We start from the raw sequence: 24,885 nt of genomic DNA, 5'->3' as shown, positions 1-24,885 counted from the left end.
GTGTAGGGAAGAAAAAATGTAAAAGAAAGAAAAAAAGATTGGGAATTCAGGTAAGAAGGAGAAAGGAAAGGAGAATGTGAGTTAGAGGTCAAAATAAGGTTGGAAGAAATCAGGCAATAAAGGGAAGGGAATGTATTTGGAGACATTTATGTATATAAACAGTGTATTCAGCACCTGTGAGAAATTTTGAGAGCCTCTAGTGATCTCTGTGCTCCAGTACCAGGTGCTCACTAGAGCAGGAGTCCTCTCCCCAGTCACACCAGTTCTGGTGGGTGAGATCGGGCTCTCCAGAACAAAGCAGGAAGGCTCCTCACAGCCCCCACTGTCCTACTCACCCATTTCAGCACTGCACAAATGTTCCCAGCCTCTTTTTCTGCACAAAAGCCTGCTAAGCCGTGGCAGTTCTGCTGCTACAAGGAGCCCTTCTCACCTTTTGTGGGGATTCTGATGAGCAACTTCTAAGATATTCACAAGACATATCTTGTGTAATCCTGCAACTGCTTTGCATGTACCACTGTGATTTTCCTTGTATGTATGGAAAAGCAGAAAGAAAATCCCAATGCTGAGTATTAGCTTGATAAGAGATTGAGGTGCACAAATTCCAGTATAGACTCTTTTTATTGGGGACTTCGTGTTTCAAAGGATTCTATTTCTTCTTTCCACCAAGTCTCTCTGCACCTTGTGTACTGGCACCTTGTTAGCCATAAGCCATACAGAACACAAAGTGGAGATTTGTGTGTGTGTGTGTGTGTGTGACACTGAGGGACATGGTTAGTGGTATGGTGGTCATGGGTTGATGGTTGATGATCTTAGTGGTCTTTTCCAACTTTAATGATTCCATGAGTCTATGATTTTAGAGCTTTACCTGTGTACATGCACTACAGAGGAAACTAGAGCCACTTCCTGAGTCTGCACGGCAGGAGGCTGAGTGATCAGTTGGGTACATGGGCTTGATTTTTGCCTCCCTTCTGCACTGCTTTCTGCCATCGCCATGACCTGTTACTCCCATGTGAGCGCTGAGCCAGTCGTCGTGTGTGCATGGGGCACCCTGACTGTGGGCCTGTTCCCACAGATGCAGGAGACTGCGTGCAGGAATTGCGATGACTGACAAGGACTGAAAAATTGCCAGGGAACAGATGCCTCCACAGAAAATGCTATCCTATGGGGACCCAGGCTGCACATGCGTGGCACTCACAGAGCACGCACTGAATATCCCTCTGGTCACCCAGATGGAAGAACGTGCATTAAAACTACTGAGGTTGTACATCATTCCATGCACTCCTTCATCTCTGTCCCGTAGAGATCCATTGGTCCCCTCTTCCTGCACAGCAGCTGAGTTTTAAAATTGCATACCTCGCACTCGGTCCTGTGTGTGGAGCCCTACAGTTTCTGGGAGCCCCTGCCAGGCTTTCCCTGTGTGAAGCGCTGGAGCCCTCAGTTTTGTGCTCCTCCTTTTTTTTTTTTTTAAAGCAAATTTTGATCAAGAGATGGAAGAATGACGTGGCTGGAGATCCAGAAGCAGAACGGGAGTGCTGCGGTGTCACCCTGACTAACAGGGTGAGCCCTCGTGGCCTTCAGGCACAAGGAAGAGATAGGTCAGATGACATGAGGGCATGGGAGAATGATTCTGATCAGTAATGGCAAGTTACCCGCTCAAAAATAATGGAAAGAAAGGAGGAAAAAATTAACGGATAAAGTCTGCATATTATTTTAAATCACAGAAGTGTCAAAAATGGTAATGCCTATATCAAGGCTGCCCTAATGTAGCTTTAATTTGCATGCCATTGGCATTGATTTGATGTGAATATTTACTCTCCTATTCAATTAAGAAAATCCATAACTGCCACCATATTGTAATGTTAATGTATTTTTACACAGCTCTCTGTTTACCTTATTTTCTCTTCTATAACATTAACACTTTTTTTTTTTTTTTTTGTTAAAAAATGTGTGAAAGATTAATTTGTAGAATGACGGGATATGTGGGTGTGTAGCACAGGCCAGATGGAAGGGGTGTAACATGACAGTTTTCTTCTGTGGCTTCGTTTTGTTTTTATTGTTGCAAGCGAGCAAAGTATAACTAAAATTATCATTTCTTCACTGGGCAAAAAGAAATAAGTGGTAAGTTCCTCTTTTACTCCCCATGGCTTGACGTGATTGTCATGCAGCTGCAGCACTGTTCAACAGAGCTGACAGGTTGATAAACATTTGTCTAAAACTTCAGTTTATATCTTTGAAGAACACTGTTATTTAAAGAATTTGTATGTGGAGATCCATAATTTTGTATTGTAGAATAGGTCAGAATGCGTATGTAGTCATAAAGGAGAGCAATTTGGTGATTTATTAGTCATTTGTGACAGGTAGCAGGGGTAAAAACAGCTCCTAATGCTGAAAAAAAAAGAAGATAAAAAGAGAAAGATCTATTCAAGACAAAATCTCTTTATCTATAAAGCCATCCATTCAAGAAGGCTTTTTAACTGTTGAAAGAGGGTTGTTCCAAGGCCAAATTCTAATTTACACATAAGTATTGTAGGAGTTTGGTATAGTAAATGTCCTTATTGAAGAATAAAGCAATTAGCACAGTAACTCACTGTCATCTGGCACGTAAAGGCATTCCAAGAAAAAGTTAAGTGTTGAGGAAAGGAGAGAAATTCAGGACAGCATGTGGGAGAGGAATATGGAGGCTCCTTTTTCTGCCACTCAGGAGAAAAGGAGGGGAGAGAAAACCCACTGCAAACTTCATCTGCTTCCTTACCTCATCGTGAGTTGACCCGAGTTTCTTCCCTTCTTTTAAGGGAAAGGGAAAAATGATTTTAAACCCATCTAAGCTCTTGAAGGCTAATGTTCTAAAGCCATGTGTCATAAGTAATAAGCTGTACCTTCTGCATCCCCAAACAGAAATGCTCATTTTGCTTTGTGAATGTGTACATGTGTCTGTGAATATGTACACCCCTCCTCAGTGAAAATGCCCCTTAGCCGTCTGATCCTTGAGTCATTCTCTTGACTGAAGAGAAAAGGTTTTGCTCAAGTTTTCCAATAAATACATTTGTTTTGTCTAAGGCTCAGCACAAGCCATTTCAGTACAGAGAGAGAGGGAACTCCGAAAAGCCAAAAGCTAATGGAAATGAAATGTGGAAGTCAAATAGTTACATTAACAATAACTTGATTTTGTTCTGTTAAGAAGATAAAACAGAGCTAGAAACATGCATTAAATCTTCCCATCCCTGTCCATCCATCCTACTTAAAATGGAAGATTATTCCATTGTGACTGTTTTGTCCATTTTGCTCTATTGGGTCTTGGTGATTTCTTAAGTAAAAATAACAAGGTTTCCCAGTTTCTGTGGGAAAATGCTACTTTCTTTTTGTGTCATATCATTTGTCTGGATCTTGGTGAGTCACAAATCCTTTTCCTTCTTTTCTATGCATTTTTAAAAAATATTAGCAGGTTTATTTCCTAAATTTAATTGACATACATCAGTTTTTCGCTTTTTTCTTTACAGTTTCCCTCTATAACTGTAAGCATTTGTAAGTTCTTTTATCTCAAAACATCAGTGTTTATCCTCAGTTATGCTCTGAGCATTTCTCCAGAGCCACTGCTAACTTAGCTGGCCATGTTCTGCCAGTGATGTTACACTCATATATCACATTGTGGACTCATATTTAACACTAAGGAAGTGATGCAGCTATGAGAAACAAGGAAAACACTTCCAGTGCACCCCAAGGAGTGCTAATGCAGACCACATTTATTAGCATTTCTGCTTTTGTGTTAGACAGTGTGGCTAGGTGCACATCCCTGGTCCAGCTGCATCTCTTCATGCCTTTGACCAATGTCTTCCTCTAAGTCTTCATGGCTCATGTCTGAATGCTGACGATTCGGAGCATCAGCAGGTTTCTCTGCACATCAGCCTTTTGCAGAATGCCAGCTGAGGAATGAATTTCCTTGCAGATGTGTGGAGGCTCTGGGAGGCCACTGTGGCTCTGTGTCCCAGAGCTAGGGGGTGCAGTGCAGGGCATCCTGATGCCCCTTTCCAGCAAGGCTCCTATGAGTCCCACAGGTGCGCAGGACTCACCCCAGCATGGTTCGTACATCCATGTGTGTCAGTTCTATGCCCAGCATGCCTCGTGTCTACTAGGATAGGCTGCATTTTCTAATCCGATAAGAAAAGATGAAAGAAGTAAGACTACTGAATACCATCAGGGAGGGACACATAAAGCCTCCTGTTGGTGGTAGGGAGGAATCTAGATAAAGAGAACGGGTTCTGTGTCCACTGAAAACACACAGTGCTCTGACTGACTGCTGGGGGCTGGCATCATATGGTGATGAGCAGTAGCAAGGCTAACAGTAGCAGGAAGGCAGGCTGCCCATTCCCAGGTGGCAGTATGATTCGGGCTCACAGAAGTGTGCTGGAGCTACTTCTTCCTTGTCCAGCAGCTCCCACCCACAGGAGGAGGAGGAGGAGATAACCAAGGATGAGGAGATAACTGAGCAGACATGAAGCACATTAGCAATTAGGAAGGTATGTTTGCCTGGGAAGACTAGATTGCAAATCGAACAGGGTAAAGCAAGCAGAAAGAGTAACAAACAAATGCTTCCTCAGCCCAGGGAAAGCGACACTGTTATGCCTCAGCAGGGAATCGAGGGAAAGAGATGAGCAGACAGCCTCAAGAAATAAACAATTTTCCTCTGTTTCTTTATTTTAAAAACATTAGATGGTGAAACATGATTGTGTCTTTCTGTGAGAACTTAGTTGGCACAGGGTGGGTCAGGAGTAAGTGGTTGTACCCCAGCCTACCAGCTGCCACTCTTCAGTTGTGGGGACCAGGAAGCACAATCTAACCTGACCACCATGCTCAGGAGAAGCACTGCCTGCTGTCCTGCCATGTGGGGGCTGGGCACATCTGGTATGAGAAGCTCTTGTTTGTTGATGTGCTCCATTAATAAAAATAGTGCTCCCAAGCTTCATCTTCTCCGTTCAGGATGGGCTTTGGTGGAGTGGTGTGATGAGCAGCAACGAAGTTGTTTCATCTGTCGGACGTGGAGAAAGACTGTGGTAGTAAGCACTACAGCTACATCACCTGACAATAGCTGCCATAGGCAAGCCTGTGTTTCTTCAATGGCATGGAGGTTTCTCTGCAGAGAGCTCAAGAAGAGAGTTCACACAGTTACAGTCAGTGGGTGAGGACTCAGGAGATGGCTCAGGCTCTGCTCACAGCCCTGCAGCAGGCTCCTGCCTCGGTAAAGGAGGTTCAAGTTACCAGTGCTGCAGAGCTGCTTCGGAGGTTCTCAGATCAGACAGCAATGAGCTCCTCTGAAAAGCTTATAAATATATTAAATTTATGAACATTTACTGTACGCTGCACTCTGAAATCTGCCAACACTAATCCAAAAGAATTACACATTTTAGGCCTGAACATAACATACTGTATGCAGTAACTCACATCAGAGCAACCCATATGCTACTGTTAATGTGCCAACTGACACATGTTAAACCACAAACATAAGAAAGGATTGGATTTCAACTGCATTTTTGTACTCCAGTTATTCCTCGGGTCCATTATTTTTATTCACTCTCATCTTCTCTCCAGATAGCCTTCTCTCCCTAATACATCTTCTCTCCCCCTACCAGATTTCCTGCTGGATATAGCCTGCCCTGGAGACAAGGCACCTAACATAAGCACATAGGGCAAGCAGCACAAAAATAGAAACCCCTCTTGCCATAATCTAGGTCACTTAATAGCCTACTTTCAGGGTTCTTGGTGAACCCTGTACCCACTCCTGCTAGGCAAAGAAAAACCCTGAGAAGAAGTGGGTGGATGAGTAGACAGCCAGCCATTCCAAGTGTCAGATCTGACTCCTTGGGAGAGATGTGCTGAGGATGCTCTGACAGAATGTGTCTGAGCTGGAGACAAATGTTTTTGTATTACATTCATGACACAAGAGTTCTGCCACCTTGCAATATGTGCACATTGTCACTGCTTGATGGTAATAACTGGATTTTTCCAGGGAGCTGGTGGAAACACCCCAATGCTGTTACAATAATTAGATCTCAGGGCTCACTGGGCTAGGATAATCCTCCAGAAGTGGATATGATTTACATAGAGTAATTCAGGAACAACAGCAGGAATCTCTTGATTTAAACGTGCCCCCTGTAGCAGAAGCAAGTTTATTCTCATCTCTCAGGTTTGCCAAGGTGTGACACCAGCAATCAAAATGTGACGAGGGGCAAAAATGCAAACTGCTTCAGTTCTCCTCCGAATAAGCCACATTCATGGATTTGCATGGGGTTAGGGGCAAAAATAATCATGTTAAGGATTCTGTTTTGTTATATAAGCAGAAGGTTTTAAAAAAGAGAAGCTGAAAAGAAGAGCGCATGTTATCGCGCAGATTTGAACCAAAAATTTTCAGTTGCCTTATCAAATAAATGCTACTTAGGGTAGCAACTAGTGGATTTTATGTAGGCCCCCAACTGAAGAGGGTCTGATACACATTTAAGTGATAGATTCTGCAAGTATTTGGCAATGCATCAATAACGTACTGGAGAACGAGACTCCCAAGTCTCTCCTTGATTAAAGGGAAGCAGCTGCTAGATCCTAAGAGCTAGAAGAAGTGACAAAATGTGCCATGTGGGAAACAAGGATTCTGTTCCCACCTCTGCTAGAACTGACCTGGTATAAATTGCAAAGTGAAAGAAATAATAACTGGTTTGTATTTAAGGTAAGATGAGACTGCACGGTAAAATTGTCCTTCAAGGCATGGGTAGAGGGAGAGTACAGTGCACACACCCCCAGCCTTCAGTTTTACATATTCCTATGGGTTACTTGGCTCTTTCACTCTTTCTCTGTCCTTTTGGCCTGTGTGGGCAATGCAGCGTAACCTGTAGCTGAAAGTGCTGCAAAAGCTAATAATACCCTGGAGACGATGGAAATAGAATCCTTGAGGTAAGAGCATGCACTTTTAATTTCAATACAGTGAAATCTTGTGGGATCCCCTTATTCAGAGTTATATACCTCACTCTTTCCTGGAAACTTCAAAGACTTTTATGCTAAATATCCCTTTCATCATGTTCTCAGGCTGGCTTAATTAATTTTAGGATACTACTGCACTTTTATATAAAATAAGCAAAAAAACCTGTCTGCCATTTAAATATACTGCTATATTTGATTCTATTTTTAATATTATTCTGACTTTATGTTTTATTTGAAACATAGAAGATATCCATGGGAGTGACTACGGATCCTAGATCTAGTGATGCTAGTCATGTTCATAGCTCTACTCACAGAGATCTGCAGGAATTAGGCATTTAGAACAGTTTGGAATAGAAGACCAAAGAGTATTAATGAATACTAACTTTAACCGGGTAGAGATTCCCTAGTAATCATTGAAGAGAGGAGGAATCCCTTGAGGCTTCTTCGTCAGGCTGGGACAGGACCTTCTCTCCATCGCCATAAGGGAAACATAGTAGATAATAGCTTCTAGGCAACATCCCTAACAGAAGTTTTTGGAATAGGATAGTGTGAATGATCTCCACAGTGTGTTCAAAACAATGCCTGACTTTTAAATCTAAAGCATTTTTCTGTTGAGGTGAGATAGAAGTCACTATGTGCAGTCAATGTCTGAAGTTCAGTAGCTGAAGTTCAGTCGTGGAAGTTCGGCAGCTGACATTGGATATGAAGACCACGAGAACAGCCAAGCTGTGTCAGATCAAGTGTTCATCCAGTCAGATAGTCTGTATAAGCAAACTGTAACCAAAATATGTGTGGAAAGAGTATGAGTAAGAGAACTGTATAGTTAAATCCCCTCCGTAGCATTCCCCAGGCCACCATCAATTTGCAGCTCAGTGACCTGAGCCAAAGGTGGTATTTTTGTGCTTAATAGACCTCCATATGCTTATTTTTTCTTCTGTGAATTTGTGCAGTTGCTTCTTGATCCTAAATAAACTTTTAGCCTCCTGTTGCAAGCCATTCTTTAGCTAGACCATGTATTGTATGCCAAGGTGGTGAATTCTCCTTCATGTAGGTTGAATTTGCTATCTAATGGTGTAGCTTTTGTATCAGGAGAGACAATAAGCAATCCATTCCTATTCACCCTTGTTACACCACTCACTTTTTATAGACTTATGATCTCCCAGGCAGAGTCCTTCTCTGCTTGTCATTCCTAATATGATATGCATGAATCTACAAGAAAGATGAAAATTAACTTGTTTTGTTCAAGAAGAGCCAGAGTGGATGCAAGAGCTGGAATACGTATCAAATAGGGAAGTAGGAAAATGGTAATGTTTTAGCAAATGTGGTGCTCTTAGTCTATGGCTCTCAGAGGGAGAGGCAGCTGGAACTCCCATCTCAGTGCCTGCAGGTGGTTCTCTTAGACTGAGGACATTCCTCCAATATTCATCAGGAAAAGCAAAACATCATGTTCTCCATTTACCCTATTTTTTCATCTTGGCTCTAGGAAGCCAGGTGAGAAGAAAGATCCTCCCTGCTCTAGTAGCTGTGATAGGCAATGCTTTGTTTCCCCCAAACCAGGTTTCCCTTTTCTGGAAGAAAGCTGTAATGAAAGCAGCACAGTGGCTGAATTCAAAAACTTTGTATTTAAAGTGGTTTTAAAGTTTGTTGCTGTCTTACTACATTTGGAGGCACTGTAGATGGAGAGAGGACCAAGATATTGAAGTACTACCATTTGTCTTTAAAAATAGATTACATTCCCAGTGACCTTCCACCGCAACACGCTATTTCGAACCAGAGAATAAGAGAGTCAATGATTTCATTTCCATGGTTTGCAGCAATGGATTTGAGATGTTCCCCCATTCAAGTGAGAATGCAGTCTTTGCAAAGCTCTGCTTTCATTTAGCCTACTCAGTTTGTACTTGTTGCCAAATGAGATGTGGATGTGCTGCAGAGAAGATCAGTCTTGTCTAATGAAATGGCAATTAGTTTATGCGACTTATTAGCATTAGTATTTATTTTACTTTACAATATTACCTAAAAGCAGCACAGAGAAATGTAAACGGCAGCATTATCTGTTCAATGCTATCTTTTAAATAAATTGTCCTACTAAATTTGAAAAGCTGGCATTTGTACTGTGTGCACCTATGTTATCATCATCGCAAAGCAGATGCAGAATGTAAGGCGACTTGAACAATCAGCACTGTAATTTGCACAGTAACATTGTTTTAGATCTAATTAGTGCTTATGCAGATCCCTTACAAAAATGTGAAAACCGCACCAGGATGTAATTGTTAATGAATTTAGTGCAAAGCACATCTGCATAAATTCCATTTCAGCAGGAAAAAAAAAAAGCCAACCTCTAAGTTCAACTGCTATTTGCTCAAGAGCCAAAACACTGTGAATTGTGCCCACTATGTTTTAGCCTTGCTCTGCTGGCTTTGATATTTCAAATAAATACTACAAAGTTAAAGCCTCCAGCTGCAGACCAACCCATCTGTAGATGTTTGTTATATTTGGCAGTATTCAAAGATGATTTGCCTTCCTGCTGAAAAATAAAATTAAAAAAAAAAAAAAAGAGGTTCTCAGCAAAAAAACAAAATTGAAATACTTATCAGCCAAAAAATAAAGTTTAAAAATATTCTGCATGAGTCAAGAAACAGAACTTTTGGAACAGAAGGCATACACGTCCACTGCACCTATAGCATAAACTGCATACCTCACTCCACACGGGTATGCAAGTCCATCTGCTCTTGGCTTTCTCTGGTCTGAAGAACATAGCCATGGCTAGCAAGGAGTGTTGCTAATGAATGCAGTTAACTGATTCTAAAGTTCATGCATCAGCTACCTCAGAAACTGCTCACCTGCCCTTTGGGAATGGTATGAGGTCCTATTCCATATACATTTGTTTCCTTAGAGTTGTTTTCTAGGTTTTAGATAAATCTCTGGAGTTGGTCTTCACACAAATAATAGGACTCTTGTGTGACAGCATCAGAAATGTTGCTCAAGATTTTGAGGTTTGTGACAAGACACTTTCAAGGTTGAGAGTTTCTGTTTGCTGGATTTTGACTTTGTTTATTGCCTTTATATGTGAATGTAATTTAGGTGGACCTTACAGGTACCAAAGCAGTAAACTCTTCTGTAGGTTTATCAAATTCTTATGTTCATAGTTTTTCGTACTTGTGTAGAGTGGACAAGATTTTAACAAGACCAGTCATCATTGTTCTGGTTGCCTTTAGCCTGTGATAGAGTTAGGGGAATGTGGGAACAAAGACGGGAACACCCAAAACAGCACCTTTGCCTGTCCTTCTACTATGATATATGTCTGAAACATCTTCCGACAAACTTAAGTCATTAGAGCAAGGTCCCAAAAGCAGCAGTTACATAACATGTGATCTTGAAGAGGTATTACAGCACATTTGCAATGAATGGCTACATTAGAATTTCTGAGACGTTCAGATATTATCTGTGGGTCCCATGTAAAATTCTTAATATAATCCAGATTCTTGGATTGAGATGGGTAACTTCACAAGTTAATACAAGAGACTAGTGAAAACCTCCATGAGGTGACAATCCATAAATTTGTTAAAAGGTTATTAGTAAAATACATCCTGGCCAGCAGGTTTCATTATTTCTTCTGGCCAGCAAAAGCATGTGCTAAAGGCCTGAGGCCCACAGCACTTTAAATTCAGCTGATTCCATGCCAGTGACAACTGCTGTGCTAGCCCCGTAGAGATCAAGCTGCTAGTGGTGAGTGTTCATGCTGCAGCCTCCGTAGCCTGAGGGAGGAACAAGAGAGAACCACAGCAGATTGATATCCAATGGAGACTGGAATTTGAGGGACATACTTAACATGCAGCAAGACCACTATGGCATTGTACCTTTGCTGTATGTACGTGTTCCTTCCAGAGGAAACTTTCTGGTGTATATTTATCGGTTTCAACTAACAAGCAACCTGTATAAACCAGATCATTCATGTCCCGCTCTTCCTCCATACCCTCTAGTAGAACTGAACATTTCTGGGAACAAAAGAACCCTTTTTATCCAAAGATTACTACTGAGCTTTTCAAAATGATGAGTCACAGAATCTCAGAATATCAGAGCATGGCTGAGGTTCTCAGAGGTCTCTGGGTCTGCCTGCTCCAATCCCTGCTCCAGCAGGGACACCCAAAGCAGGGTGACTAGAACCATGTCCAGGCAGCTTTCAAAGATCTCCAACTTCACAGACTCTGGACAAATTGTGCCAGTCCATCTGCGCCCTGTTGTTTAGACAGGTGCTTGTATTCCATAGAAGTTTGTGGGGTTTTTGTTTTGTTTTTGTTTTTTACTCTATATTTCACAAATGCGGAGGACTTAGGAGACTGAGAGAGAGACTCTGGTAGACAGGAGAACAATTGAACGTGACAGAAGGAGAAGTGAAGATGAGATAACAGACTGAAGGAATGGAGAGAGATGAGAGAAAGCTAAAGAAGGCAGAGAGAAAGAGACACCTTTAAAAGGAAACCACAAAACAAGAACAGAGCAGATGTGATCTGCAAAAGAAAAACATTTAATGTATTAGGAACCAATTTTCATTCAGAAGAGCTTGTAGGCATCCAATATGCCTGTTTTCCCTTTTGTTTCCTCTGGACTGATAAAGTTTCCTAATTTTTCTGAGCGGATCTTCTAGCATTTCACAGTTTCCAGTATCCAAACCCTCATTTTATACCCTGGGAAGTAAAGCAGATGCATGAGTTCTCCCAGGCAGCAGTGGATGGAATCAGTCCCTCTTTTCCTGATCTGCTCTCACATCACTGGCCCGGACCTTGGTCTACAAGAAAGGTATTCCTGCCTGAATAGTAATTAATGCTTCAATTTTTTTTTTTCTTTTTTTCTTGGTTCAGTTAAGATTTCTTTTCACTTATGGCCCAGACATTTCCCTGTGCTCTTCACTGGTTGCTTTAGATGACCATGTCTTTCTGCTTCTTCTGAGAACTAGTTCCCCAGAGTGCTTGTGCCTTGTGCAGCCAGAGGAACTAAGGCAGGAACTTAGAAGGAAGCAAAATGGGCATTCTGAGAGACAGCAGGAGGGAGGAAGCCACTCTTCAATCAGCACATTGGCTGAAACCTTGCAGGCAGGGAGGACAGGCAGACGTTTTCTTCCTTGCTCTGAGAGCCCTTTTAAATATTAACTGTGCAGTACGGAAAATTCATCTGTTCTCTGTTCTCGCAGGTTAGCATGGATAATAAAGGCACTTTGGTCTTAGCTTTCAGATATTTTTCTAAACAGTTTTGGTCCTTGCAACATTTACACTAACAAAGAAATTCCGCTGCCTCCTCATCTCCCTCCCTCCCACCCCCACTCCAATAACTTACTCTGTCTTGTATCTCCGACTTGAATTTTGGCATATATTTGCATACATTAGAAACGGAGAGAGGATTAAAGTTTAAGAGGAAATTGTGGCTAGTGTGAAAGGGGAACAAAAGGACATCTGTGAAGTAGCCCACAACTGGCAAGGAAAGCTATTCCACCTCCAGCACCAGCTGCAGGGGAAGTGGTGCCCACTACCCCAACAAGACCTTCTTTGTTGTGCTGCAATAACTGGGAGTGGCAGCGTTTAAAGTGATACAATTTGAGGTGAGGAGTTTCCCTTTTTTGCTGCTCAATTCCAATATTATATGGTAGCAGATGTTTCCTAAGGAATGAATTCCTCCTCCTGCAGCCCAAAAAATCTTCCAAATGCAAAGGGAGCAGTTTCATGGCTCTGGGTCTCTCTGCACCTGCAGGCAGGCATGCACAAGTCCTGAAGATCCCTGCAGCTCCACCAGCCCTCTTAAACTTGCCATCTCCCCCTGTGACAGAGGATGTTTTCCAGCACCACTTCGTCCAGCAGCAGCACGAGCTGGGGGCTGTGCAGGGGGCACGAGACAGGTGAAGGCCAGGCAGGACAGAAAGCTGGATTTGACCGGGAATCTTAATTGTAAAAGGGAAGGAATTGGACTCTAGGGAGGAAGCACAGGGAGGAAAGAGATAGGGAAATATGGCAATGTGAACCTTATCCATTCCAGTTGTGGGAACCACTCTTCAGTTCTTCTGAAATGGTCAAGGCTGTCTGACTGTATTGTAATGTCCTCAGTGGGGATTCAGAAAACTCTCAGTTCTGAAAACTGTACTAAAGCCTTATTTGTCTTCTTTTTACAGATCTCCCAGAAGATACAGCATGATCATTCTCTTGGAGGCTCTGAGACCACCATCAGTCTTGGGGTTTCCCCATGTGACGGTGATGGCAGCAAAATGGTGCTTGGGTGGGCCAGCTGCGTGCTGCCTGCCTCTTGTGATGAGCAGCTTCCATGCATGCTCATCCATACTATTTCTACCGCATGGCCAAAGTGCTCCCCTGGCTTGCACCAACACTGAGGTTTAATGCAAAAATCAAAGTGTTTCCAACAGTCAGTTTTAAATGATTCTTACGGAAAAGCCGATCAGTCAAGCCAGAAAAATCCTGCTTGGGCTTTTATTTGAACACATGCAAATAATTTGTTTTTTGAATCTCTGAAAACTCTCAAGTGTTGATTCAATTTTCTGTAGATCACCCTGGATCTGTACATTTCTTGTGTGCACTTGAAAGAGGAGAAGAGGAAGAAATCTCAGCTTGGAGAATACCCAGGAGGGGCAATGCTGAGGTTTTTCAAGGCTTTTTTCTACTTGTTCTTCTAATCTGTTCACAGTAGAACAGGATAGGATGAGAATTATAGTTGAAAGTATTGACTAATACAAGTACCAACTGCTTCTCTTGAGGTCACATTGTTTTCAAGGACACTTACCAGCACATGGTAAAGTTTTAGAAAAAAAATCTTCCTTATTCCGATGATTTTGTAGGAAAATGATTTTAATTCTTAAAATTGTAACAATTGCTGGTGTTGGCGAATCTGTGTTTAAACTGTTTTATTTCTTATTGAGAACTTTCCAAATCCTCACTTGTGAGGGCATAATTAAGCACTGCATGCCACTCAAAGTTTTACAAAGTTCTACCAGGCACTTTCTACCAGTGAGTTGTCGCATGGGTTCTTCTGATGAAAGCTGACTTGCAAGATGGGTATGAAAAACCCTTGTATTTATACATATTGAGAAAATATATTTGACAAGATAAAAATAATCGTATTTTAATTGTGATGCCTGAAAAATAGTTAAAGTATGGAAAAGGAAAGGTTTTTTTCAGAGCTCTCATTAGCTGAAACAATCTGACTTTCCATTTTCATTTCTGCTGTCTCTCATTTAATTGTAGGTATCATTAATCAAGTAAATCAAGCCTGCTGGCTTCTCCATGTGTTAGTTCCACTCATTGTGGAATAGGCTGTGTGTATTCCACAGGCAGAATTAGGCATTATGGATGGAATTTGAGGATTGATTGCAATATGGCTGGTAGATCGAAAGGAGAACTGCCCAGGTGAAAAGCTGTAGATCTTGAGAAGTTGCCCTCATGAAAAATAGTAAAAACTGACATTTATCACTAAGACAGTAGCATGCTTGTATCAGCAAAAGAAACGGACATCAAGTATAAGACTTCTTTCTTCTCCATTTCTTCCTAGCAGTTTGAAGGTGGAACTACACTGAAAGACGGTGCGATGAGCTGGCTACCCAAATAGAACAGCGCTGAGACGTGCGTTCAGAAGTTCAGCGTATGCAGATGGATGACCATATAATGCAAGAGATGGTTTGTCTCAGATTGAATGCTGGCAGCCACTGGCCCTGGCAAAGAAAAACCTGGTTTGGAGAAGAACCAAGCAAATTCTACTATAATATTTATTTTTTTTTTTTTTATTATTATTATTTTTTTTTTGCCCCACACCAATGTGGCTCTTGGATATTAGCGTGTAGCCTTCACTGTGGTGCAGGAAGACTTTCTATTTATGCTAAATGGTTGATTGAAAAAGGACATTATAACCAAATAAATGTGTATATTTGAAAGTATTAAAGGTATCTTATTTTCCTCTTTTTTCACAATAGTGATATCTGCAATAAACACACTTCCAAGTGGCTGCTCGCTATTCCAACACTTCCTGTGACCTTTTTTCAAAGTACACAATCTACTGCTGATTCAGGACAACACTTCATGCCATGTCAGCCCATCACTGACAGGAGAAAGAAAATAAAGTATCCAATCCAGATGTTTCTCAGAATGTTCTGATAAACTCAAGATTTTAATGGCATTTGCTACAATAGAGAAATAGTTGAAAAAGGGGAGAGAAAAAGGAGAGTTGGAATGCCAGGCAATCAAGTAGAGGTGATTACTGAATGTCCTGTATGTACCCAATTCGTTCTTGATACTTAAGGACACTGTGGTGCTTGTACATGAACTGGAGCCACTTGTTGCTGGAAAGTATGCTAGGATTAAATCAGTAAGAAATTGTTTATTCAGGCTGTTTAAACAAAAAATGAATTGTTTTGATGAATGAGATTTTTTTTTTTTAAATGAATTAGTGCATGTCATGCCAGCAGTTTTTAAACGTAAAGCACTGCAAGCTTTTTTTTTTTTAATTTGCTTTAATTCTGACATTGCTGCCCTAGAATAACAATTCTGGGCTCCTTCAGAAACACAATATATTAGATATTTTGAAGGTCATAGTTGCAACTATAGGTAAATAAACAATACTTGAAAGCAAACAAGCAATCAAAGAAAAAACTCTTCATACGTTGCCTGGACTCTGTAGTAGCTTTGGTAAATCGTCTTTATTTTCCAACAAAAATCCAGATTTTCAGTTAAATGTACTTCCAGTGATAATGGACATTTTAAAAGTCCCTGTAATAGTGTTATTACTAGACAAAGCTCTTCAGGTTCTTTTGAGAGGTCTTTGTATTTGTGGTGAGTTGCAAACGTTGAACTGAATCCCAGTTATCCCTACTGTTTTCATGCAAGAAATAGCATTAATATGGGCTTTGAAACAGGGAATAAACCTTCAATTTCTGGAAAGTTGTGTACCTACTAAAACTTGAGTTACAAACAGGAGGGGACCACAGCTGCACACTTACCTTGCAAATGGCTCTTTGGTCGACTGTGTCACCCGTGCCCTCTGGCTGTTTCCACCCTTCTTCAAGGAGTGGAACAATGGTGCTCCTCCTTGTCTCCTAACAGTAAGTGAGCAAGGATCAATGGTAAAAGTGTTTTCAGCTGATGTGACTAACACACTCTGTTTCCCAGAGGTAGTAGTGTCTTCAGAAGCACAGTGTTCGCAAAATCAAGGTGTGTGGCCTTACATTTGCTTGTGATCTAACTCTTCAACATGCAGTCTAGATCCAGGAGAATGTGTCAGTCTGTGTACTTTCCTGAATATATAAGCTTCCTTTGAGCGAAAGAATGCTTAGCACTTTAGAACACACAGAACTGGAATTCAGTAGAGACCTGGAACCAGATGAAGGCTTTGCAGATGAAAGATGTCCATGTTTGGGTTGTGGAATACAGAAGAGCCAGATCGGAGTGAAATAGGCACATTCATGGCAGTTCTACATTTTTTTAAGTGGAAAAAAAAAAGTAAATCTTACTAAGTTAACTATGTTAACTATTACCTATGTGAGTACTTTCAGTATTTCAACTTTGGTTTTATTATTGTTAGGAGCAAGATGGTACTGGAAAAATCTACATTACACTCTGCTCAATATTGGTTCACCTTGGAATGAATGTGATATCAGGAGAAAGAAGGTCGTGTCTCACTGAAAATTTGATTTCGTAGTCATCATAGATTCTGTCTGGAAGGGATACAATATCCAGAAGAAAAAACAAACAAACAAACAACTGCTGTAATTAGCAACCAAGCTTGCTCCACTCTCAAGGCAGGGATTTGGACATGGCAAATCTCCAAAAGCTTTTCCATGTCATTCCTAATTGGCCTCTGTAGTAACAATTAAGACAACTGGGATATTATATTTGAAAACACAACAGGTTACCTGACTGAAGGAGCATCTCTTCCCAAGTAAGTTTTGGAGATGTCTGTAGCTGAAAGAAGGAAGGGGGAAGAGACAGTTCACTGATACACTTGGAAAACAAGTAGCCAAAATCTAAATTGTGATTCAGAACTCACACCATGAAGTCCATTTTATTTTACAGGCTTTCTCAAACTGTTGTTCTCCAAAATAAGCGTGAGAGAAGTAACAAATATAAAAAATAATTAAGTACAGAAATCTATGCTGGTTATCACTCCCGTTGTCTTGATAACTTTTTGTTGTTATTGTTTAAGAAAGAACATTTACAACCTTTGCAAAAGAGCTTCCAGGGCACCCAACCTCCTCATGTAAGTCCCTGAAGCAATATGCTCTTCAGTGGTGGGTTGCTGTTTCTGGCAAGACCTTCCTGCATCTTATTGCTTGATAGACTAGTTAATTAAGAAACTGCACATTTTAGCTACACTTAGAAAATTCCAAGAAAGTTTTCATTATCTCCATGCTCAGATAGATTTATCCCTGTTAGCACTTGGATTACACTTTTTGGTTAATCTTTTTAGACAGTAATTGCTAATGTTTACAGAGCTTTCACATGAGGGCTTGGATTTATGTTGCAATTTTCATCTTTTTACTCTTTCTTGTGTCTACTGATACAGCTGATGGGCAAGTGTTGTTTGGTTCATTTTACAGGTGGTGAAAGGAATGTGCAAAAGTCTTAGGAAATGTGATTGAACTCATGACAACAGTGATAAACAAGCAGTTCTCCAACTGCAGCCCTAAAAGCACTTTTTAAGCTGTTTTTATATATTCTTGAATTGTTAAGGGCAAGACAGCTTTCTGACACAGGCATGAATAAGCGGTAATACTGACTTCCTAATGGGCTATTTTCTGACATCCTGAATTATTTGGAATAACAGCTTGGTTAGTCTCACCAGATTTGTTCACTGAGGGAGTGCTAGGTAGAATAAATGAGGTTATCTGAAGTTCAACACAGAATCATAGAGTTGTTTGAGTTGGAAGGGATCCTAAAAGGTCATCTAGTCCAACTCCCTGACATGAACAGGGACACCTACAGCTTCATCAGGTTGCTCAGAAGTTACCCTGTCTAGCCTGACCTTGAATGTCTCCAGAGATGGGGCATCTACCATAGGCCCTGCTTAAGTATCTGTCCCCTTCTTTCTTATAGCCTCCCTTTATATGCTGAAAGGTTACCATTTAGAGTAACATGTCTTTGCCTCCTCAAATACAGTCTTTGTGGTTCTTCTTGATCTGACTTCATCCTCATCTCCATCCCTATTCCTCTGAGCTTCTTACTCTGCTGGCAATAGCAGTTTATGGTTCTTACAGAGAACTAAGCCCTTTCTCCAGCACTTGATGACTACCATCTCCCTCCCTTTCCTGAGCTGACACTGCAGTCAGGTCCATCTTTTGCTCCTTCCCTCAATTTTTAAACAGATGAGCCAAGAAAGAGGAAGAAGAGAGGTATGATGATGGATCATTCTTCTGCAGTGCAGCTTACATTTTCTTCTTCAGAGGAGCACATGTGGTATTCTCTCTGTAAAATGAACTCCAGTTGACCAAAATTCCATCAACTTAATCCAGACTGTTTCTTGTTCTCTGATGGATGCTCATGCTAAAAAGCAGTGAATAAAAATCTCCTGCTCCTGATTGTTGAAATAGTTTTATGTTCACACCTGAGCTCCACATAAAAATGCAACCTCATTTCCAGCGCCTCCCTGTGCTAGAGAATCTTTCATTTAAAAAAAACTAAACTAAAATCTCACCATTGATAGGCTTGGTTGTATTTGACCTTAAAAGCTGTATTATTTCCAGGGTAATCCTTGAAGGAGTATTTAGAACTGCAGACTGGTTTGGGACACTCTCCAAAGAGGACAGAAAGAAGGTTGGTGTTCCCAGCACCTTTCTCACCTCCTCACCACTGTCCATATTCACCATTTCTGGGTTTTGTGGTGTGAACACTGGCTTTCAGAACACTTTCTTCCTCTTGAAGCTCTAAATAGCCAATATCAACTTCATTTTAGATAGACTGAACTTGTGTCTGTTACTTTGAGTTGTCTGACTTTGTTCTATCCCTGAAGTTAAGGTCCTCCAGTGACCTGTGCTGGGATAGTTTAATACTTGTGGTTGGTAACACAGTGGGCTGACATGGAGCTGACAACCACCCTACTTTCACACCCTTATGGGAGTGGAGTGGCTAGGTCCAATGAGTAGTCTTACACCAGGAATGAGCCCCTGTTCATGAAGACAGAGTTACCTCAGTTCTTCCCATCTGTCCAACCAAGGGTGAAATAATACTTATGCAGCAAAACACATAGAAGAGGTTGAGGTTAAACTGAGAGGAGACCCACTTCACCTCTTCTCCTTCAGCAGCATCTGCTGAAGCCAATGAGATTCCTCCAGCTTTGAACCAGCATATCTATGAATCAAATCTGTGCTCGGCAGAAGAAGAGATACAGAAACATTATGCACAGCCAGATCTGCAAATAAAGATCTGCTAGATTAAAGGGCAGATATACAGTACGTGTTTTGCTTTCCTGGTAGCCTGGAGAGAACCACCCAGACTTCTAACTTCTGTACGTATATTTTCAAAAGGGCATAAATGTTGCTTTCACAAATTATTTTCACACACTTTACAGAGATAAAAATAATCCCTGTGACATTTTGTTTGTCTTCCTTTCTTCCTGTGTGCAAGCAGCCAACTCTCAATTACTTACAGCCCTAAATTTGTTCCACTCAATTGTGAAAAGCCCCCGCAATATTCAACAGGAGAGGAAGAATTCTGATTTGTGGAAAGTCATCATGTTTGCAAAGAAAGCAAATTTCCTCCTCCCCAATATATGCTGTATATATCAGCCAAAACAAGACTCCTATACAGAGTGCCAACTGATAGGAATTTCAACAACTTTATGTATTATACGTTACTGTTACAAAAATATACAGCCCCCCCCTTTTTTTTTTTGTAACAAGGGAATTGGTTGTGGCAATACTTGACACCACTTCTGAACTGATGTAGATGAGACAGCCTGACAAAAACCTGCCTCAAAAATTCATTGGGTTTTGTGCTGGCTTTTCTTCAGTAACAACAATATCAGCCTTGCTGAGCTTTGTTCCAGCTACTTGCACCTTATGGTGGTACAAATTGTGACTATTGCCAAGGCAGTGGATGTGAGCAGAGGCCCCAAATAACAAGCAGGTGATGCAAAACGGGTGTGAGGGAGAGAAGGAGACACCTGTGTGGCAAGTGTGGCCCCGTCCTTTCATTTGTCCTCCAGTCTCACGAACCGTCCCTCTGAGACTGGCACAGACCCTGGTTAGTGGGTGGTTTTGATAGAAGTAAATGAGATGATCTGTTTACATAATTACCAGAAGGTATGACAAAGCCAAGTACTGCCATCTTTACTCACTGTGAAAGCTCGTGGGAGCATCTTGCCTGGATAAGGACAGTTGCCGGATTTCGGGCTGCAGGGATGAACATTTTCGTGGCAGCCCAGCAGCTCCTCCTGAATTCCACAGAGCGCCATGCCAGCAGGCCTGGCCTTGGTGCTGGCTGCTGGCGGTGCAGGACGCTACGTGCGGTTGTGCCGGCCAGCTGCTGACAGGGATTAGGAGGATCTGCCCCGTCAGTTGCTGGTGTTGTGACCCTTCACGAAACATTTCTATGTGTTGGTAACCTCCCACGTAGGAGGCAGCTGTTCTTTCTCCATCTCATCCAATTGCTCGCTTCCCTTTAACGTTTGGTTTCTTAAACTGCCAACTTCTAGTTGCAGTCCTGTGAAATAGAGACATCTCATTGGTTTCAGAGAGCAACTCTGCAAAGGTTGCCCTAAAACACTGACTGTCCCAAGCCTATGATTTTACCCCATTTAACGCTTTTTTGTTAGAAAGCTGGTTTTCTTTTTATCTCCTCTTCCTCCAGCTATTTTCTGTCAGACCAGAGAGAGGCTTCCCCAGCACCTTCTGGTAGATTCTTTTTGATCCCATCAGCACCCAACTGATTTTTTCTAACTCTCTCTTCCAGAAAACCTACTCTTTTATGCTGGTCATGAGTATGTGTATGTATGTATGTGTATGAGTATGGTATGAGTATGAGTATGAGCATGGCAGCTACAGGAAATACATGGTTACATCTTCTTGTACTTATGGGACATAGACCTCGTTTCCACTTCAGTAGTGTGCTATTACTGATGCTGATAAAAGTTTAAATGTTCATCACTACTGTGATGCCCAAAAAGCAGGACCCCACTTCAGGCTAGGGTTATTTAAAAATACAACTGCTGCTCTGAAAGTAATGCCTCTTATTTTACTATATTGGGCTGCAAGGTCGGAAGCGGATGTTGGTGGTGTGGCAGAAGAGGTTGAACCTTCCCACCAGTATTCCGTTACACATTGCTGCTGTGTGACAGATGGCAGCAGAGGGACAGTCTGACAGAATGGTGTCTGACATGGGAGTATGTATGAAACAAAGGTGTGTCATTGTATTCCTCCATGCTGAAAATAGTGCACCCACTGACTATTCATTGACTTCTGATGGATGCTGATGGGGACCAAACAGTGAATGTGAACACAGTGAGGTGGTGGTGGTGCATTTCATCAGTGGTGACAGTGACAGTGGGTCATCTTCACTGGTACAGATTTTACATGTGCAGCATGCAGGCTGTTTTTTATTTCTGGTGAAAACATATGGCAAATGGTGGTCACAATGTCAAAAAATATTATTTGTAGCTAAAAATTGTTCTATCAAATAGTGTTGTTGTACTCTTTGTATCTATTGTAGTTTCCATGGAAATAAGTAGGAGGCATTACTTTTAGTGTGACTTATGTACAAGAATAACCAAAACCACTTATGGCTAATAGGTGGTTTCACCATGGAGACAGCTACTGAAACACAGAGGATGAGTAGTCCAAAGAGATTTTTCTAGTCATTTACACCATATCTGAGCATCAGCTGTTTTTAAGGGCATGTTGCAGATGAAAAGACCAAAGAATACAGAAAACTACTGGAAGGCAGCAAAGCCTGATGTGTAGCCCTGCAGCACTGAGAGTTTGTGGCTGTGGAGCTGAAATAAACGTAATTCAGCAATACCAGTGCCAGAAATCTCAATAAACTGCATCTCATCCAAGATCCTGGTGTGCTGGAAGCAAAGAAAAGAATATCACAATGAGACAAAACAAGCAGCATAGGCTTTTATCAGGCTCTGCTCTGCACTGTCACCTGCAAGTGCAAGTCCCACTTCTTCACTGTGAATGCTCCTTTGCTGAATCCAGAGCGGAGAGGCTGTGCAAGTCCTGCCCAGGCTCATGAACAGAAATGAAATACAGGGCTGCACAGACACAAAACTCAGGCTATGTTTCCCAAAGTGACTGCAGCTCCCATGGAATGGAATTAGACCTCTGAAGTGCCAAGGCATGTGGTCCTGGGCACATGGATGGACTCAGTAATGGAATTTTGTATTTGGATCAGAAAGAAAGGTACAGTCTAGATTGGAAAATGTATGATTCTGGAGCATACAAAGACAAATCCCAAAGACAGAATGTGCTGAGCTGTTGTCCTCTCCTCTCTCAGCCACAGCAACATCAGAAAACTGCAGTAGCCAAGAAAAGCAGACGATGTAATGAGATGACTCTCACCCAGCCCTGTACACCATTACTTATTTTATCTTCCAAGGCGAATGTGCAGGTATTAGGCCCTGTTCCAGGAAAGCACTTAGGGCCATATTCTGGTACCACGCAGAACAGTACTTTGAAGTCTTTGAGACAGTTTATGGAGTTAAATTTGCACTGTGTTAGTGATGGCATCAAAGTTTGTTTTCTGAGTATTTGCGTAGTGCTAGTGCTTGTGATGCAAATCATTTGCTGAGGTTGCTTCACACGCACATGTGCTTTGCTAATAGACTTAATTGATTACTCAGAACAAAAAAAACCTCAGAACTCAGGAGACCTGCCTCTCTGACTTGCACATGAACCCTGCAGTGAACACGGTCATCAATGGAGCTGCAGAATTAGGGCATTTGCTGCAGAACTGCACATGCCAAATGGGACAGAAAATTGTATTTTGGGGCTCAGAGATTCTTTCCTAACAATTTAACCACGTAAAGTGTTCAAGGAGGAAGCCAGAGGGACCACTGAGTGAAATCACAAATACTCTGGGCTAGTGTTGGACTTGAAGAGATGAGTCACCTTCCCTTCTTACCTCCCGGAGCCCTGAGAATATAGCTAATGTACAGTCTAAGCACCTAGAGCAATCCAAGTAAATGACCTGGGGAGGAGGTAATCTTGGAAGCGCTCTGATTCAGAGTCCAGGCAGAGTTGTCCATTGGCTTAATTGAGTTTTGGGTCAAAGCCTACAATATATTACCAGCATTTAAATGCAAGATATACACAAACAAACAAAACAAAACAAAACAAAATAGGGGGACAAAAATTGACTGTTTTCTGATGTAGAAAAGAAATTACACTATTAGATGAAAGTGTGCTTATGATTTCAATGAAGAAAAATCAGGTTAAAGATTCACTTAGAAAGTTAGATTAATGCCATCAATATTGAAACCCATTTGAAGCAATGTATGAAATTACTGCAAAAACTGATGCTGCTCTGTTTAGAAATTTTTACTGGAAACAGATACACTTACTGTGAATACCATAACTCTGAGGCCCTGGGCATTTCACAAGAAGTAAAGAAGATGTTGATCTTTTTATTCTTGGTTTGAGGCTTAGTATGACAATGACATGAAAGACACAAGTAGAAAAGTGTAACTGTTAACTGATGAGAGCACAGAGCTTTACTAAAGTTGCACATGAGCTTTTTGGAAAATGAAAAGCTGATTTCCTTGGTTGCTCAGGCAGCCAAGACCAGACACACCATGGCTCCTTATGGTTATCATGCTCAGGCTTCTGATTTGAAAAAGTGCAGCAAAGGCAAGAGGATGAATGGGTTCTGATGTCCTGTCCCTAGTAGGTTGGGGCACACAGCCAAGCTCAGGAATTCGGAAGTTCTCCCAGATTGTCCCACCATAAGTATATATATAAAGAGAGCGAGAGAGAGATGAAAGACATGCTCCAGGTTACACATGAAGTCTGTGGTGGAGAAGGCTTTGTGATCCTTAACCAGAACTCATAACAGTACACAAACATCCGGATTTGCATGTGTACTGGGAGAGCATGCATACACAAAGGGCAGCATGTGGACTGGGTAAAGAAGGAGATCCCAAAGGCTGGTGCCAGAGCATACAAAGGGCCATTATTCATTATTTACTAACTTGATGTCCAACCTGTACCTGCTGTCACAACAGTGTGTGCTTTAATCATATTAGAAAAATTGCACTTCTGCTTCCAAAATCAATTTCATGGAGATGTTGCCTCCACAATATACAGGGCCAGATCTTCAATAAGGCAATCAGCAGAGTTGTGTTGACTTTGGAGAAGATGCCATGATTTATATCTGCTGGGGAAATGATTCTCAATCAGCATGTGTTGGGAGAAAATGTTGAGCAGCATCTTGAAAATGATTTTAACAAGCTTTCTTTCCAGTGGGGTGGGTGAAATATGGTCTATATGCAGAGAGATGGCACTGGTCGTACACTAATTAAATCTCACGTAACTTTTATTTTAAAGGTTTAAGCAGAACGAAAGTGGTGCATTTAAGTGAATTTTATGAATAGACTTTGGTCTATTGGAAATCTGGGAAGAGAGAATAAAAACGTGACACTCAATGCAGGAATCAAATGGCCATTGTACAACATTAAGGGACACAGTGGAGGAAGAATGGGCTTCCATCAACACCTTTTCTCCACGAATAGGCACTCACATTTCCCTTTCAGACTCATGAGGAGTGGAAAGCTCATCCCAAGGTCAGCAGGAGCATTGGTGGGGTGTGTCTGTGGCAGAGGAAGGGATTAGTAGCCGACCCCCAGTTGCTACCCCAGCTGGAGTATCAGAGCCCGGTGCTACTTCTCTGGGGACAGCAGCAAGCCAGAATGCACAGCAACTGTTTGAAGGGGGGGGGAGGGGGG

This window comes from Lagopus leucura, unplaced genomic scaffold, assembly GCF_019238085.1.
Source record: "Lagopus leucura isolate 7727_CA_CO unplaced genomic scaffold, USGS_WTPT01 Super-Scaffold_73, whole genome shotgun sequence".
Taxonomy (NCBI): domain Eukaryota; kingdom Metazoa; phylum Chordata; class Aves; order Galliformes; family Phasianidae; genus Lagopus; species Lagopus leucura.
Note: the sequence above shows the minus strand (reverse complement) of the source record.